Below are 19,231 nucleotides of genomic sequence, written 5' to 3' on the forward strand. Positions count from 1 at the left end.
TTCACTTATAATAGGCATTTAAATTTCCCCCATGTCTTTTCCTGGCTCGACAGCTCATTTCTTTTCAGTGCTAAGTAATATCCCATTGTCTGGACGTGTCCATTCACCTGCTGAAGGGCATCTTGGCTGCTCCCAAGTTGGGGCCATGATGAATAAAGCTGCTATAAACAGGTTTTTGTGAGGACGTAAGTTTCCAATTCCTTTGGATAAATACCAAGGAGCACGATTGCTGGGCCGTACATTAGGAGTATGTTTAGTTTTAGACCAAACTGTCTTCCAAAGCAGCCGTACCATTTTGCATCCCCGCCAGCAGGGAATGAGAGTTCCTGTGGCTCCACATCCTCGCCAGCATTTGATGTCGCCCGCGTTCTGGACTTTGGCTTCTCCATAGCCCGTCCTGGTTTCTCACTGTGGTTTTAATTTGCATTTCCCTGATGACCTACGATGTACCGTATCTTTTCATATGCTCATTTGCCATCTATAGATCTTCCTTGGTGGGTCTGTAAATGTCTTTGGCCCATTTGTAAAGCAGGTTGTTTATTTTCTCATTGTTGAATTTCAAATATCTTTTTTTTTTTTTTTGGTATATTCTGGATAGCAGTCCTTTATCAGCTGTGTCTTTTGCAGATAGTTTCTCTCAATCTGTGTTTTGCCATCTCATTCTTTTGACATTGTCTTGTGCAGAGCAGAAATTTTTAGTTTTAATGAAGTCCAGCCTATGAATTATTCATTTTATGGATCATGTTTTTGGTGTTGTATACGGAGTGGTAGAAGGCTTGTGTCTAGATGTGTTGATGTGTTTTGCTCGTGGATGTTCAGTTGTTCCAACACTATTTGTTGCAAAGACGATTTATTTATTCTTTTGTAAATACCACTCTGTCTTGAGGGCTGTCACTGTATAGTCTTAAAGTCGGGTGGGGTCAGTTCTCCCACTCTGTTCTTCGTCAATATTGTATTGGCTATTCTGGGTCTTTTGCTTCTCCATTTAAACTTTAGAATTAGTTTCTCAGTATCCACAAAGTAACTTGCTGGACGTCGCATCATTTTAAAACACAAAAAGTTACATAACACTGTATGTACTTTCTTTCCGAAAGATATTACTATACTTGCATGGAAAACGAATGTAAGGTTTTTGCACCAATACCGGGCTGGTAAAATTTTCTCAAATAGTCATACAAGACATCTGTAGTTAATGAAACTAACCATACATTTTTAATGGGTTCCGCGGACAGTTAATTCGTCTAATCAGCTGCAAATACATTTAGCAGACTGTGCTATGCCATTATTATTCCTAAAGGTACAGCTAGCCACCTTCAAGCCCTTTGTGATTCAACAAACCATTTAAAAAAGATCTGAGACAAGTGGTTCTCAAAGTGTGGTCCCTGGCCACAGCATCAGCACCATCTGGAAACTTGTTAGAAATATAAATTCTTGAGGTTATCCCAGACTTTCTGAATCAGAAACTCTGGGGATAGAGCCCAGAAATCTGTGTTTTAACAAGCCCTCCAAGTGTCTTTGATGCATGCTAAAGTTTGAGAATCAGTTATGCAAGGAAAGCATATGAAACCTATAGTGATTTGGGATTTTTTTTTCTTTTTGTGTCTTACAGTAAAATTAAAGAACACCTGCACCAGCCTTGCAGAATGGGAACATGGTAGAAGGCAAATACACCAAATAACTAAAGAACATCCACCTTTGAAATGCTGCATCAAAACAGAACGTTAAAATGACAACATCACGTAGGAAAAACCTTACAACAACTCTGATCCTGGAGTGATTCGGACGAATCCTTCATTCAGAATGGGCAGAAGGTGTAGACTACCACTTAGATGTTTCTACTGAGGAAGAAAGTGGTGTTTGAGTCTATAAAGACTTAAATATGATGATGGGTTAACAAAAAAGACATTTTAGGAATGCTAAGGCAGCTTCTGGGGTGGTTTTAGGGACTACCGCTTGGGTCAGGTGTGATGCATGCTGCCCTTCTGGAGGAGAGTTGTGAATAGTTGAGCTCTTCAGTGGGGGCCCAACCCAAGATCCCAGTCCAAAGTACTGAGTGGTCAATGTCTTAATAATAATTGTGAAGGATTAAGGGGCACTGACCACACTGTCAGCCTTGCCCCAACGGAAGATGAGAGGGATAATAGATGTTAGAGGGCATTTCTAAGTGATGTTAGAACACGGTGTACCATTAAAATGAAATCCAGGACTCCAGAAATTCCAACACTGCTGATGGACACCATGTCTTTAGGCTTTTATGATATTCTTTCTAGCACATTTTTTAAATGATTTTTTATTATATTATCTTAGTCACCATACAGTACATCCCCGGTTTCCAATATAAAGTTCGATGATTCATTAGTTGCGTATAACACCCAGTGCACCACGCAATACGTGCCGTCCTTACTACCCATCACCGGTCTATCCCATTCCCCCACCCCCCTCCCCTCTGAGGCCCTCAGTTTGTTTCTCATAGTCCATAGTCTCTCATGTTTCATTCCCCCTTCTGATTACCCCCCCTTTCTTTATCCCTTTCTTCCCCTACTGATCATCCTATTTCTTATGTTCCATAGATGAGAGAAATCATATGATAGTTGTTTTTCTCTGCTTGACTTATTTCACTTAGCAGTATCTCCTCCAGTGCCGTCCATGTTGCAACAAATGTTGAGAATTCATTCTTTCTGATAGCTGAGTAATATTCCATTGTATATATGGACCACAGCTTCTTAATCCAGTCATCTGTTGAAGGGCATCTCGGCTCCTTCCACGATTTAGCTATTGTGGACAATGCTGCTATGAACATTGGGGTGCATATGGCTCTTCTCTTCACTACGTCTGTATCTTTGGGGTAAACACCCAGTAGTGCAATGGCTGGATCATACGGTAGCTCAATTTTTAACTTTTTAAGGGACCTCCACACTGTTTTCCAGAGTGGCTGTACCAACTTGCATTCCCACCAACAATGTAGGAGGGTTCCCCTTTCTCCACATCCTCTCCAACATTTGTTGTTTCTTGCCTTGTCTATTTTTGCCATTCTAACTGGCATAAGGTGGTATCTCAATGTGGTTTTGATTTGAATTTCCCTGATGGCTAATGATTTTGAACATTTTTTCATGTGTCTGTTAGCCATTTGTATGTCTTCATTGGAAAAGTGTCTGTTCATATCTTCTGCCCATTTTTTGATTTGTTTATTTGTTTCTCGCGTATTGAGTTTGAGAAGTTCTTTGTAGATCTTGGATACCAGTCTTTTATCTGTAGTGTCATTTGCAAATATATTCTCCCATTCCGTGGGCTGCCTCTTAGTTTTTTTGACTGTTTCCTTGGCTGTGCAGAAGCTTTTTATCTTGATGAAGTCCCATAAGTTCATTTTATCTTTTGTTTCTCTTGCCTTTGGAGATGTGTCATGAAAAAGGTTGCTTTGGTCGATGTCGTAGAGGTTGCTGCCTATGTTCTCCTCTAGGATTTTGATGGATTCCTGTCTCACATCGAGGTCTTTCATCCATTTGGAGTTTATTTTTGTGTATGGTGTGAGATAGTGGTCAAGTTTCATCCTTTTGCATGTAGCTGTCCAATTTTCCCAACACCATTTATTGAAGAGACTGTCTTTTTTCCACCGGATGTTTTTTCCTGCTTTATCAAAGATTAGTTGCCCAAAGAGCCGAGGGTCCATTTCTGGGTTCTCTATTCTATTCCATTGGTCTGTGTGTCTGTTTTTGTCTAGCACATTTTTTAAAAAAAGATTTTATTTATTTATTTATTTGAGAGAGACAGAGCATGAGAGTGGGGTGAGGGAGAAGCAGACTCCCCGCTGAGCAGAGAGCCTGATGCGGGGCTTGATCCCAGGATTCCGGAATCATGACCTGAGCTGAAGGTAGATGCTTAACCGACTGAGCCACCCAGGTGCCCTCTTTCTAGTACTTTCAAAATAAAGGTAGAACAACACAAAATCCCCTTCCCAGCCTTTCCTGGTCCCAGGGTGGAGTGAACCTCATTGCCTCTTGGTTCCCCAATATTTCTTTTTTTTTTTTTAAGATTTTATTTATTTATTTGACAGAGATAGAGACAGCCAGCGAGAGAGGGAACACAAGCAGGGGGAGTGGGAGAGGAAGAAGCAGGCTCATAGCGGAGGAGCCTGATGTGGGGCTTGATCCCATAACGCCGGGATCACGCCCTGAGCGGAAGGCAGACGCTTAACCGCTGTGCCACCCAGGTGCCCCCCCAATATTTCTTATATCTACGTCTGTAGTTGCACCTTAATAAATGTCTTGTTGAATTTTGTCCACAATCTGAATCCCTCCTGAGGGGCTCAAGTCCTTCAGGACTAAGGCATCCTGGTCTCTTCAGCATTTAACACACAGAAGTGGCTCAATAAATGTTATCAAAAGAAAGGAGTGAATGCATAAAGATTAAAGATTAAGATTAGGAATTAGGATCTTAGGAAAACCCTTGGAGGTAGTGAGTTTTCATGACTTAAAACAAATTTTAACAATTTAAAGATTGTGTGGTAGGAATCTTTTGGGGAATTCATGTAGGTCATAAGCTATCCTCTCCCTTTGAGAATTGTGTTCGAGAATGCAAATGTCGGGGCGCCTGGGTGGCACAGCCAGTTAAGCATCCAAATCGTGATTTCAGCTCAGCTTATGACCTCAGGGTCCTGGGATCGAGTCCCATGTTGGGCTCTGTGCACAGCATTGAGTCTGCTTGAGATTCTCTCTCCCTCTCCCTCTGCCTCTCCTGCTCGTTTTCTCTCCCTCTGTAAAATAAATAAATAAATCTTAAAAAATAATGCAAAGAATGCAAATGTCCTCTGGTGCTTGAGCACCGGGTGATGTATGGAATTGTCGAATCACTATATTGTACACCTGAATCTAATATAACACTGTATGTAACTAACTGGAGTTAAAATAAAAGCTTAAAAAAAAGAATGCAAATGTCCTTGTGATCACTGCTGGTTTTCCAGCATCTGGTTTAACAGGCACTTAATATATATTTGTTAGAAGATTGGATATATGATATGGATGACTCTCTGGGAAGCCTTGATTATGACATGTGACCGTGCCCACTCTGGCTGAAATTGATTGCATCAGGATTGCGTGCATGACCCAGTGGGCCAATGAGATCCTCTCCTGGGAACTTAAATTGGTACTGAAAGACACTTGAACTCTGAGTGTTTTTGGAATGGTAGCATTTAAGTTGGGGGTCTGTGAGGTTAGCCATATTCTGAAACTTGGATGGAGAAGCAGAAAAAGTAATTGATGGATATGAATGTACGTACGTGGGCACTCGTGCTCACTTCCGTGTTTACGCACCCCCCTCCTCCCGCCACACACACTTCAGCCTTTTTTTTTTTCTTTTGGCCTCCTCTCTGGTTCTTATTTACATTCCCTTCTTGAGACCCAGTTTCGTTCCTCCCATTGGTTCTATGAGGTACCCCCTATTATTATACTAAATCCCCCTCTGCCTAAACCAGCTCACGTTGATTTTTACCACATGCAACTAAAAACTATTAGCAAATACACTCTGTCACAATTCATTTTTGTTCTCTGATATTTCAACATTTGCAAGATTTAAAAATCACCGTCGTAAATATTTGTGTTAATTTGGATTAATTTCCATTTCCCTGGACTTCAGCTATTAAGAAATGCCTGCTTGGCCCCCTTCCATCATTCAAAAAGCAGCACAAAGCAAAAGGAGCCACAAGTCACCAGCCGGGGTGCCCTCTTCTGCTCTGTATATCAAGTATGCCTTTGAAACACTTGGAGTCTTCCTGGGAAGCCCTTTCCCAGCAAGGGAAGACAGACTAACAAATTTCAGAAGTAAACTTGAAATGTTACTCATTGCTATGGAAAAGGGCAACTTTGAAGTAACTGGAGAAATGAAACCAAATGAGTTCTCTTTAGTGGCGGGGTAAGTAGTAGTCAGAGTGGAGATCTGGGGCCAGATGGCTTGTCTGTATGTCACAGGCCCCCAGCTGGAGAGCACACATGGTAAAACTGCGTCCGGGGTCTTGGCTGTGCACTCCCGCCCCTAGAGAGGCTCTCATCTGAGAAGATGCTCCATGTGTGTCGAACGAAAAAGGACTGAGGGATGAAATGAAGGATAGTGATTAAGTGATTAAGTCTGGAGATCAGAATCAGAGGGAAACCGTCTGGCTCCAATGCCTCCTACCTGTGTGACTTTGGGTATGTTACTTGACGCGCTCATGGCTCGGCTTCCGTAACTATAAACCAGGGAGGAGAATGCAGCTTTTTTAGAGTGTGGAGTATTGAGTGAGTGGATACATGCCCAGCATTAGCTCAGTGTCTGCGAAGAAGGAGGCATGCAGTAAACGTTTGCTTTCGAATCATTACGTTAGAGGGTAGCTTTTCATAATCACATTTTCCCTCCTTTAAAGTTTAACGAAAATGTTAGAAGGAAGAGTATTAGGGACATTTAATTGAAACTTGATAGTATAGATAGTAAAGAAATAGATCCCTGTGTAAGTTACACTAAAAGGTCTTGCTCCCAAGTGAGTGAAAACTTTGGGGGAAATATCAATGACCTGCCCCACAAAATTTCAGACCCCTAAAAAAAATCTGAATTTAAAAAGCTTTCAGGATGGCCACATGAGAGGGAAGTTTGGGTGCAGATACTATGTCCTCCAGCTTACAGCCAGAGGCTCGGTAGGGCTCTTGGGCTCAAGGGAATCGGCCCAGGTCCAGCTGGTTGTGGTGGTCACACCAGGAGATACCGTGCTGGGGTCACACAGACCGGGGCCCTTGCCCTGTGCCTCACTCTTGTCGTGCGGTGCCAATCCAAGGATTACTTCCTACTCCATGAGTCTGCCGAATACTCTGCAAGGAAATACCGCTTTTCGTGATCCTTTCCTCTCCCTACTGATTGACTCCATCTGGATCCCTTTCAGCCCTTTTTGCTGGAGGTATTTACGTATTTGTGGCTCTTGGGAAGCTGTTCCCAGCTTGGCACAAATGTTATGGTTGGTCTTTTACTTCACACATCACCTTTCCAAGGACCGGACCAGGAACTCTCATTCTGTTGGAGTGAGCGCAGAGTTATGGCAGGGGCTGAGGCTGACCAACCAAATGATTTTAATGATGGTTACTGTCTAATGTGGACACTGATAAACGTGAGATCGCTCTATTCCATTCCCCAAACTTGGGCCTTCCTGATGGCACCGAGGAATTTTTGGGTAACAGTGAGGTTAGGGGTGAGAGTGTAGACGAATCAAGGACAATCCTTCCGATCTCCTGCACGAAGAAATCAGACACGCAGACCTGCTAGCCCCATGTTCCCACGCAAGGGTGTGGCATCGCGACCGCCTCAGTATTAGCTCACTGTGGACGGAAAGGTGGTGAATCGGCATGTACCATCCATCCTCTTCTCCTTCCAGGATGGAAAAGCAGGAGCTACAAATCCCCAGCCTACCCTGCAGCTAGGGTCCAGGTGCGCCTTAGCTCACGCGAATCCGACGCGCTGCCGAGAGGTTTAGAGGGCAGGAACGAAGTGCGGCTGACTTCTGCTCTTCATGTTGGTAAAGTCAGTTGTGGACACGTAAAATGTTTTGTGTTTCTGCATTACCAAAGATCCCAGGGTGCGTGTTGCCAGGCAGGGCCCAGGGCATCCTTCTTTCTTTTCTTTCTGATGCAGACCTAACACGCGTGGTGCAGCCGCTGAAGCCGAAAGTTCCAGCAACGGCTCCCTGAGCTCCACCTGCCTGATTCAGAAAGCAGCAGCCGTGCTCACGCTGAGCACGTGCTGCAGGGGCTTCCAGAAATGATTCCAGAGATGATGCCCAGCCCAAAGCCCACTCTGGCAGTGGAAGGACCCTACTCGTGTTCCCTGGAGACAATGTAGACAGAAGTTCGCAGCACATGATAGTTTCCCAAGCAGCTGCTCTCTGAATGAACATCAGTAAGTGAACATTAATTAATTCAGCATATGGTTCTGGAACTCCTAATGCTGTGAGGTTGCCTAGCAGGTTCTGCGATCTATTTTATCATGTATTTGCTGTGTGACTCTGGCCTCAGTTTCTTCATTTATAAAATGGTAGCACTCATCTCACCCAGCTCATAAGATTTGCATGAAGAATACATGAAATGATGCATGTAAAGCACGAGTCTGGTGCCTGGCTCGGGGGAGGACGTCAATAAAGTTACTTACGGGAATGGTATTGATTTTGTGCTAGGTGCTAGATCACAAAGGTAAACACGACAGACTTGGTCTCGGACCCCATGCAGCTTGCAGTGGAAAAGGGAAGGCAGACATGTAAGTGAGATTACGAACAGCACGGTAATTACCATGATGGGGGATCAGGGTATCATGGAGCAGGGACACCAACTCTAGTCTAGAGGAGGGAGGGTCTGGGGGCAGAGAGATGGGCTTGGAGATAATTTGCTGAAAACCAGTTGGCCAAGAGCCAACTTGTTGACAGTTAATTTCCCAATGGCCCAATCACTGAGTGCCTAATGGCTGATTCATCTAAGTTTATGAGTTTACTAAACACTTATCTTAAGAATGTTCTTCTTGGGTCTGGTCAATTAATGTATTTCCCCAGACGCATTGACTTGTCAAAAGTTCCGGGTTTTAGGGTGGTTTTGACTCCATGAATATATTTTCCCTTAACGTCCATATTGGTGGAAACCCATGTTAATAAAGTTATTTATTGAATATATTAATAATTATGAAGATTTTATATTACAAATAGAGTGAATCTATTCTAAAACACAATTTTTCAGTATTTTTACTGATTATAGTTAAGAAGCATATGATCCTAAGAATAAAATAGTCATTTCCTTGAATATATTCAAGAAGACGATCCTTTAAAGGAAGATTTTGGCCAATGAGGAATTTTGGCAAATTCAACCCATCAGTCATTTGGCAAATCAATCATTTTGCAAATTGATCCTTCCATTAATTGGCTTTGAACAAATTGGTTATCTGGCGTATTGGGCATTTGGCTAAGTGGCGAGCACTTCTTTCAAACTCTATTGATGAGTGGGTCTGCGCCTCCGTCCCTTAGTTCACGCACGAACAGCCAAGCAGGTAGGTGTGTTGCCTTCTTGCCCCCAGTCATGAATCCTCATGATATTCTACAAAACGGAGAATTGAAAATGGAACTTGGCCAACCATACTGAAAGTGCAGCAAAGAAATGAAAAGTGCTGACATCAGAAGTGAAATTCAAGTCATAAAAATGGAATTTCACAAGGAAAAGGTGACTGTGGCAATACTGATGCTGTCGCCGTTTGAGGGACTGTAGATGGGTAGCCAGAGACACTTGCTGAGGGGCACAGATCAGTGGAAATGAGGAGAGCCGTCGTGTCGGAAAGGAGGATGTCCCAGAGGAAGTGATGCTGGCAAAGAACTTGACACTGAAGGAACCCTCGGAGATCGCTCCTGACATTGAAAGTACAAAGCATAAAGTAGGAGAAGTGGATCCAAATTAAGAAAGGAGTGTGACAATTTTCCAAGGCATAGAAAAGATGCTCCGTTGTAGGTTATACAGTAAGTGTTTACGAAAAAGTACGACACTTTGATTCTTCATGTCGCCGATGTTTTACATTACAGCGTACTACATAAATACGACTTTGGCTACATTTTCTTTCCCTATACATTCATAACTGATGGGAAGAGAGTCTTTAATCTTGCAATATAAGTGTAATTCACAGCACAATCATATTTTCCCCATGAGTGACTAAGATCGCTTCGCGAAGCTTCAGCCGGCGTGGCCATTCCTACCATCCTGCGCCGTCAAGCAAAGGAGACTGCCTGCACTTAAGATTGGGCGGAGGGAAATAAAACCGAGGGCTGTTGTTTGTCTTGCATTCCTTTTGATGTTCCCACTTCGAGAAATATACAAAATTCAAATATTTTGCATTATAGAGTCTGACTTCTGGGAAATTGCAGAGCAGTGAAATGCACACCATTCTTCTCCTCTTTCTGGCAGCGAATTCAAATGAAACAGGTGGTGGGGAACAGAGTATTGTACTTGCGGAAGATGAGAGAGAATTTTGATGGCATCTGGAAGAATGTTATCTGATGCTAATGCTGATTTTCTCCTGAGCTTCATGATTGCCCGTTGGTGGAGCAGAGCAGGGCTCTTAACACTGTCAAGAACAATTTTCTCCTTGAGTGATCTTTTCCAAAAGGGTTCTCACTGATGAGTTATTTTTCATTATTATTAGAATTTAAGTACCACACTTAACTTAGACTTCTGCATTCTGAGATGTAACCTTTAGCTGTCATTGTAAAAAAGATCAACAGAAGTGAAACTCTTGATATACCTGGTTAAATGAAAGGAAACCAAGAATGAGAAATATTTATGCAAAGATAGTCATATGAATATTTCTGTCCGCGCTGCATAAACCACCGAGCTGGCTTTACAATAATATGCACTAAAACTTTCTAGATTAATTTGATGACTCTATCTCCATTAACCACATGGAATTATTTCTATCAACCCTGTGAAAGTATGTTGATTAACTATAAAATTGAATTCGTAATTTTCAAGGATTTTTTTTTTCTTTCTGAACATTTCCTGGGCGAGGCTCCCAAACTCAGTGTGGCTTTCACTTAAGGGGGATCGCAAAGTCTCTAAAGGGGGCCACGGTTTGGACCCCCATCCAGGTGAATCTGACATGGCGACCCTCCCAAAGAACTGCACCCCCCCCCAACACACACACGTTACAGTTGAGAATCACCAGTATCCTTAAAACGTGAAGACGTGGGTCCATGCTGGAGCTTACCTCTACTTAACCTCTAACGCACATTTAACCTTGAACTCTCGAGTTTCTTATCTGAAGTGCCTCTGCCCTGGGTTTCCTACGGGATCAAATAAAACAAAGGACGTGAATATGCTTGTTGCTGGTAATTGGAGATGTGTTCTGTGTGAGACCCAGCCTTCCACCGAATATCTACCTGCCTGTAAGTTGCCACTAGGATTTCTAAGTTTTGGGTTAAGTCATTTATTAACTATGTTCCATGTGAAACACAAATTCTTTGGAAGGTTCCATGAATACTCAAAGTAAATTTATTTTTAATATTATTTAGAACATCTTGAACAAATGGAACAGATAAAAGGTCAATTTTCGTGTTGGAGAAGGAAGTAATAAGTTCAAAAGACAGGGTTCATGTCGCCGGGAAAATCTCCGTGGGCCGACTGTCTGTCTGGCTTGCCCCAGCACACCCAGATGGCTCAGCTGAATTGAGCACTTTAAGACTTGGCTCTTAGAAGCATAATAAATACTGCTATTTATTGGTTATGGGGACGAATTCAAGAAGTAGAGTTGGTATAACGACCGAGCCTCAGCCTCCCCTATGCCTGGTCCTGAGGCGGACATCTAACGTGACATATGTATGCGTGCATGACACCAGTCAGGAGGCACTTCTCCATGGCCACATCCGCGTTTCTGCGTGGTCCAGGTTATGGAACAAAGGCCTAGAAAGCTGGAGATAGCGTCTCTCTAAGTCAGAGGCGTTCAGGGACTGATCTCAGAGCCACCTGCTTACATTCGGGGTAGTGAAGCTCGAGCTCTCTCCCCACCCCTGGATGGAGAAGATCTGCTTCGCGAGTCCTCTCTCCCTCTTGTTTTGGAGGGAAGGCCCGGCAGAGGAGCCAGCAGGCTAAGTTTCAGGGCTCCTACTTTGGGGGTTCCTTTTGGAGGGTGCAACCCTCTTGCTTGCGCCTTCATTCCACCGCCGGGGGCGGGGGCAGCCTGGGGCTGGGGGACTGGTGCTAAGACGCTGCGCGGGCTGTTTTTGCCTTGAGTCAGGAATGGTCTGTTCTCTCACCCAGAAAGCCTCCTGCCTGCGGTCTGACCAAGTGCGCTCCGGCCTCACACTCTTCAGACTTTCTGACTTCACCTTACGCACTGGTTGGAGCTGTTACGGGTATTAAATGAGATCATATAAGCATGGAGTGGCTAAAAAGTCGTTTCTTTTACCTTCCTTGCTGCGTAATCTGAATGTTCCTGTGTCAGAGGTCCCCCCCCAATTGCTATGTTGAAATCCCGCCCCCCCGGGGGGATATTAGAAGGGGGCAGCTTTGGGAGGTGCTTGGGTGTTCTTGTACGAGGGACCCCGGAGAGCTCCCCCGCCCCTTCCCGCGCGAGGACACCGAGAAGGGGCCTCTGCAGCCCAGCAGAGATGTCACTAACCCTGACCGGCGGGGACCGGCACCCTGATACTGGACCTGCAGCCCCCAGGCCCATGAGGGACGCTGCCCGCTGCGGATGAGCCCGGCAGTGGGTGGTACTTTGCGGGACCCCCGGGGACAAACAGTGGCTGCCTGCGGCTGGGTTTGAGTCCCGGCAGGCGCCCCCTCTCTCCTCCGGTTGTCAGAGCAACACCGCCAGGCCAGCGAACCGCGACCCAGCTTTTTTCCTAGATGGGGACACTAAGGTTCAGAGAGTTGAACCAGCTCATTGGGTCACCGGGCTTGTCAGCGGCAAACCAGGAATTCACCTTGGGCTCTGGGAAGGCAGCCCCCCCCCCCCGGGGCTCCGCGGACCCCCGATTTGCCCGAGTGTTGGTAGCACGGGGTCTGACAAGCGCAAGATTGCAAAAGAACTGGACTAACTGTTCCATGCCGCCTCATGGAGTCATTTATTTTCTTTTGTTCGCATGGGCATTTCCTTACCTCGAATCCAATCTATGAAGTTAATGGGGGTGTAAATCCCTCCGAATCACCATCTGCCGCCTCCCTACTGCATGATGCATTAACATGGTAATGGCTAATTGCAAGGGGAGTCTGTTAAACATTCCCCAGGGCCCTCGCCAAGGACCAGCGCTCCTGACCGACCGTGTGCCCTTGCAAAATCGACTTGCTCCGACGAAGTGGTATAATAAGCCCCTGTACTTGAGGGTTAGGAAAACATGGTTTAAATGGCCTGGGTCAAAGGTGGGAGGGAGAGAGACAGATACAGTGGAAAAAAAGAAAAAAGAAAAAGAACACGAAACAGAAAGGAAGAGAGAGAGGGAGAGTGCCTAGGAAGGGAAAGGAAAGGAAAGAAAGAAAAAGAAAGATAGGCAGGCAGGAAGGATGCAGGGAGGGAGTGACAAGAGAGTAAATTAGCAGAGGCAGGGAAATTTTGTATTGATTGAGGATTTGAGGAAATGGACCAGGGACAGCAAATTAGGAAGTGCGTAATGCACAGAGAAGGTACTTTCTGGAGCAGTCCTAGATCAAAGATCCCACACAAGGGCCTGGAATCCATAAGTTTACTTTCAGTGCCAGAAAATGTTTCAAAGAAGCTGCAGAAAAGCCTGAGAAGTTTTCTTTTAAGATCACATTTACCCCCAAAGAAATCGACAAGGTGTTACCCGTAGCACCGGGCAGGATTTCTTCTAGGCTCCTAGTTTGTCAGAAGATTCTTCTTTGGTCAAATAACAACCAGTATGAAGAGAAAATGGGTGCTAGGGGGAAGAAAAGTGGGTAGAAGTTCTTGAGAAATAAGCCGAGCAGGGAAAAACACCGAGTGACTGGCAGTTACGGGGAACCGATGGCTTTTAATGTTTGAGGTTTAAAAGGAAACGATCATGAGAAAGAAGGCAGCTGGTTTTCGCTTGTTTGTTTTGCATTCCCACATTGCCTTGGGGACCTGGAGCAGTAGGAGGGGCTGATCCCAATTGTCTCTGTGTTTCTCGTCCATTGTGAGGAGATCTGCTCTGTTAAACAGCTCATCTGAATTGCAAACAAGAGATTCTGCAGATGACGATAAGCATCTCAAACTCCCCTCGTATTAACATGGAGTCTGGGTTTCAGGATACCTTTATTTGCATATAGTATGGTACAAATAATGACGGGGGTGGGGCCGTGGTTGGTGGTGTTGGCTAGGTATCTCCCCAGGACCTCGCCACAGCTTTCAAACTGTCAAGGTATGAATGGGCGAGAGACCTCCCCCCCTTGTCCGAAAGGCAAGGCGTGGCCCCTTATGTTTCTTAGTGAGAGGTCTTACCATGTTTCCTTTCGGCAGTGTCTGAGTTTCTTACTGCTGCTGAAACAAATAATATCGTCTTAGCGGCTCAATACAACACAGATATATTACCTTACAGTTCCGGAGGTCAGAAGTCTAACATAGGTCCACAGGGCTGCATTCCTTCTGGAAGTCGTATGGGAGAATTTTTCTTTACCTTTCCCAGCTTCTAGACGTGGCTCACATTCCTTGGCTCATGGCCCCTTCCTTCATCTTCTTTCCTCTCTGATCTCTGCTTCTATCCTTGTACCTTCCCCCCTCTCCCCCCTCTCCTGCAAGGACCCTCATGGTTATTTTGGGCACATATGAATAAACCAGATCAATCTCCCTATGTTGAGTCAAGATCCTTCACTTCTTCGTCACAGCTCCAAAATCCCTTTTGCCATGTACAGTAAGATAGAGGCTCAGACGATTAGGGCGTGGAATATCTTTGGGGTCATTATTCAGCCTGCCATATACAGTCTGGACATAGCAGCAGCATATTAGAATGTAAGGCATATGAGTATATTTACTAATTAAAACCATATATATGTATTAATGTTCCACATACTTGATGCAAAAACATATCTCTTCTTTAGCACTTATTATAACTGTTTTAACATCATGGGGGCCTTGGTTCTCCAGCTGAAAGTAATATGTGGTCCAGAAAACAGAGTTGCTATATACTATATTTTCCTAATTTCTTGACCTGCAATTTATTAGCTAAGAAATCCTTCTCAGTTCATGTACCTGGAAGGAAGAATGGTGGCAACATCCTTGGTTCTCCTTATTGACCCGCAGATATCTGAGTATTAACATGCAGATATTCAAATATTGACATGCAGAGCTTGGTTCTAGGTATTAACATGCATCTAGATGTTGACATGCAGAACTTTCCATAATAGCAATAAAAATTGAGTGGTCCCCCATTTTGCTTGGAACTGGATTGGGTGTTTTCCACATATCTCATTTATTACTTACCAGAACTTTCTGAAGGCTAACTACATTGATTTTGCATATGCGGCAACTGAGGATTAGAAAGAGTAAGGAACTTGCTCAAGATGTGAAAAACTAGTTAGTTGCACTCTTGAGAGAGGTGGTGAATGTGAGGAACTCCCCATTCCCAACACACACACACACACATACACACGCGCACGCACACACACAACACAGATTCTTGAGTATTTTCATTTGGCTGACACATTTGTAGATATTTGGGCGATTCGAATTTCCCTCATTTTTTTAGAGGCATGTGCAAGACCAGATCAGAATGAGAGCTAACCAGCAGAATTTTGAAAATAGGATGCATCTGAACATGAGATACTGGAAACCTAGTTCGTCTTCATCATTCTCCCCTTTATTTCATTTTTATTTCATTTCATTTTCGAGTTAGCTCAGTTCTTATAGCTGAAATGGCTTAATGGTCGTCGCTGGTGTGTACATTTGTTACTGAATTTATTCCTTCAGTTATTCTTCACAGATGGCGGTGACCTCCCCTCATTGCCTTTCCCTTTTCAACCTACTGAGAAAAGCACTCTCTCAGAACATCATGCCACTGGCCCATATTAAGCATACTGATTTGAAAGAAATAGCTGGAAGGTCACAGCAGTTGGGGGACAGTGAGCAGTGGTGAGTGGGGGCTCTGCTGGTTAGCACCAGGGCTGGGTTTGTGGCCTTAGGTCTTATTCAACTCAAATCCCAGGGGTTGTCAATAACAATCATGAGGATAAAATGGCCTCAAAGCATTGGGGGGGACAAACGGGTAGGGCCTGTTGGATGACTGGTTTCAAAGCCCCAGGAAAATGAACTGATAATCCCTAGGGGAGTGCCCCCATGGAGGGCAATTCTGAGAGAAGTTTCCAGGCTTGCATTCAGATAGGCTGTCGGGGGAAGTGGGGAAGAAGCTCGAGATGGAGGAAGGAGAGGTGGAGTAGAGGTGCTGGTTTAAAGGAAAAAGCTCGGGGCGCCTGGGTAGCGCAGTCGTTAGGCACCTGCCTTCGGCTCAGGGCGTGATCCTGGTGTTCCAGGATCGAGTCCCACATCGGGCTCCTCTGCTGGGAGCCTGCTTCTTCCTCTCCCACTCCCCCTGCTTGTGTTCCCTCTCTCGCTGGCTGTCTCTCTGTCACATAAATAAATAAAATCTTAAAAAAAAATAAAGGAAAAAGCTCTTAGGTGTTGGATCAGCATTCCAAGTTCATCATAAACGGGCCTGTGTGTCTGTCATCAGTGTCCTCCTGCCTGCACAGTCCTTCGAGTGCACTGTTGTTTGACCTTTGTCATATTTGCGCATTAGCTCTAATTTCATTTAAAATACAACCAAATTTGGGCTAGGATCATCTACACATCATCTCCTGTTCACTTCCAGAGACCAACTCTTAGTCCAAGTCACCATGAGAACTGAAGTCATGTGATCTCCAAGTCCTACTTACCTTTCTCTGAAGATTAGGCCAAAATCTTGTAATGAATCTTCAAATACTAATTTACATTCTTGTTCATCCTGTTCAAACACACACACACAGACAAAATGTCCTCCTAGGTCATTTGCAGAAAAAAGAGCACTGGACTTGGCGTCGAATTATGTGGGTTCAACACATGACATTCTATTTCCTGGTCATGAACATCCCTGAACCTCAGTACCCTCATCATTAAAATGGTGAAAATAAGATCTACCAGGAAGCATTGTTATGAAAATCAAATGCAGCTGGTGTGAAGGCTCTTGATAAAGTATTTAGGGAAATACAGATATAAATATTTATTATTACTTCAGGAAGGAACTAGGCAGTTTTGGGGACCTACACTATTATAAGTAATTAGTGTGGAGACAGTCCCTAAGATGACAAAGGAACAGTTGTGTAGGGAACAATAAGAAACCATAGAATTGTTGCAGATTCATAAAAAACCTCAGAGCTATCCCACGAGTTGCAGGTAAGAAGATTGAGGCACTAGATTTTATCAGGTCCAACACACCATGGGTGACGACACTGATTCTAGAAGCCAGGTCCTCTGATTCCCAGTAGAATGCTTGCTCTGTGATAAGACAGAGTTCCAAAGGATGAACAAAAAATGCCTTAAACTATCTTCTTAATATACCTACAGATGGTCATCTGTACCATGTTGCTTTTCTAATTGATTCGGTGCACATCTCATGCCTCCTCATTATTCACAACCTCACAACCCCTTAGACTGTGAGTTCCCTAAGAAGTGTGTCTACTGGACATGGTGTCCACCTTAGACAGCTTCAACGCAGTTCCACGATTAAAGCTGGAATCCAAGTAAAATTTGCTCAATGAACTAATCTATTGGTTCCCATTTCTTAGGAATGCCTTCTGAGTGTACAACCCCTTAGCTCTTGTCTTTTTCCAAAACTTTACCTTAAAATGAGTGGTTATTTATTAAAGGGTTCGCTTATATGACCATCTGTAGATATATTAAGAGGATACCTGTTCCTTTGTCATCTTAGGGACTCTCTCCACACTAATTACTTTTTTTTTTTAAATATGGACTGCTTCACGAATTTGCGTGTTATCCTTGCATACGGGCCATGCTAATCTCTGTATCCTTCCAATTTTAGTATATGTGCTGCCAAAGTGAGCACCACACTAATGTCTTTTAATGTCATAGGTCCCCTCCTTCAATGAGGCCTTGGAGGACCAGCGGGGCTTTCGCCATGAGAGCTGACAGGGGAGAGTGGTCCATCACCTGCAGACGGAAGTGTTGCCTGGCTGGGGAGAGCAAGCAGAGCAGCTGGGTTTTTCCCGGGGCATTCTTGGAGGTAAGGAAAATAAACACAGTAATTCAAAGCATATTCCATCAAATAGTCTTGATGGGTGAGCCACATCGAAGATACTTTGTGTTATCACTATTTGTATTTGCTATTACACTTTTAAAGTCTTTTAGAAAATGTATATTACGACCGTGGTAGACTGCCACAAATAGCCACGAATTTTGAGTGCCTGACATTTTTGTCTATCTTCTTTTTCCTGGTTCCTTTGAGAAATCTCTCCTCTCTTCTAAGTGGTCCCTCACAGGGGAGGAAGCGTAAGCCAAGTTTGACCAACCATGGTACATTACATTAGACATGGTGGTTGGTTTCAAGATGAACATGGGGACCAAACCAGAACGATAGAGTCATTTGCAAACAGAGATCTTCAGAAAGATCAACGTTTGCCCTCGAGTTTGCTAGAACAGGAGGGTGTAAATCTTGACCGGCACTTAGAGGGTGACAGCGATTCTCTCCCGACCAAACTGTAGTTAGGCTCCCCTGAGCCCTCTTCTCGACTAGGCCTCAACCTTGGCCTTCCGTGTCCATCCTGTCCTTGCCAGACCTGCTCAGCCCAGGTTTAGCAAGAATCCTGCCAAGTCGGTTTAAGGAGAATCCCTGCTTCCACCTGGTATCTGATCAAGTTCCTCATCCCCCATGTGGATGTCGAAGTCCTTGGCCTGCCTTGAGCAAGAATCCCTCTACCCTTGATGTCTTCTCTGAGTAGTTTTCCATCCACTGCCCCCTCACCCTGCTCTTTGGCTATAAATTCCCACTGTCCTTGTATTTGGAATTGAGCCCAATCTCTCTCCCTGATTATGATAGTGTTGACCCCATTGCATTCCGACACTTTAACAAGCGTCAGAATAATTCTTTTCCTTAACAGGGGTTAACAGAACTCATCAGAGCTGAGAGATGGGGAGGCAAAGCACTGACCACATTTGAGACCGAGTGCCTGAAGCCAGAAGCATCCATGCACCTTCCAGTTATCTCCTTTTACTTAACTATGATGGTGCCGGGGTTCTCCCACTTGCCATGGAAAAGGCTCCAGTAAATGCAGCAAGTCCTTATTGCTTTGAGGAAATCTGACATAGACTAACTGGGTACAATGGTATTAAAGGTAAAAATCCAAGACAGCCCAGAGTTTCCCCTGCCTCCTCTCCCAATGGCAATGGGAGTGACAGCAGGTATTTCCAAAATTAATATTTTTAAAACATCTGTTGTAAGGCAAACACCACCCTAGTTTTATATATGCTATTTTATTTAATTCTGCCTCTCAAAGAAGTCCTTATTACACCTAATACTCAGATAAGGCAACTGAGGGCCAATGTGTTTTAATGAACCTTGGAATGTCTACCACCAAATCACATGTTCTTTCTCTCACACCTCTCTAGATGCACTTTGATGAGGAACTTTTTCCTTGACAAAGAGCGTTGTTTCTTTTTGGTTCTACTTTATAAAAATTGTGGTGGAAATGTACCAACCATTCGACATGGTTGGTTGGTTGGTTTCTTTACACTCAAG

The 19,231-nt window shown here is 44.2% G+C and overlaps 1 non-coding gene across 1 annotated transcript; it reads right to left on the reverse strand.

Moving 5' to 3' along the window:
- Positions 1-17,438: 17,438 nt before the first annotated feature.
- LOC113240824 (U6 spliceosomal RNA) lies at positions 17,439-17,542 on the reverse strand. The gene has a single exon (XR_003311320.1). It is a non-coding gene; the product is annotated as a U6 spliceosomal RNA (small nuclear RNA).
- Positions 17,543-19,231: the final 1,689 nt, after the last annotated feature.

This window comes from Ursus arctos, chromosome X (assembly GCF_023065955.2).
Source record: "Ursus arctos isolate Adak ecotype North America chromosome X, UrsArc2.0, whole genome shotgun sequence".
Lineage (NCBI taxonomy): Eukaryota > Metazoa > Chordata > Mammalia > Carnivora > Ursidae > Ursus > Ursus arctos.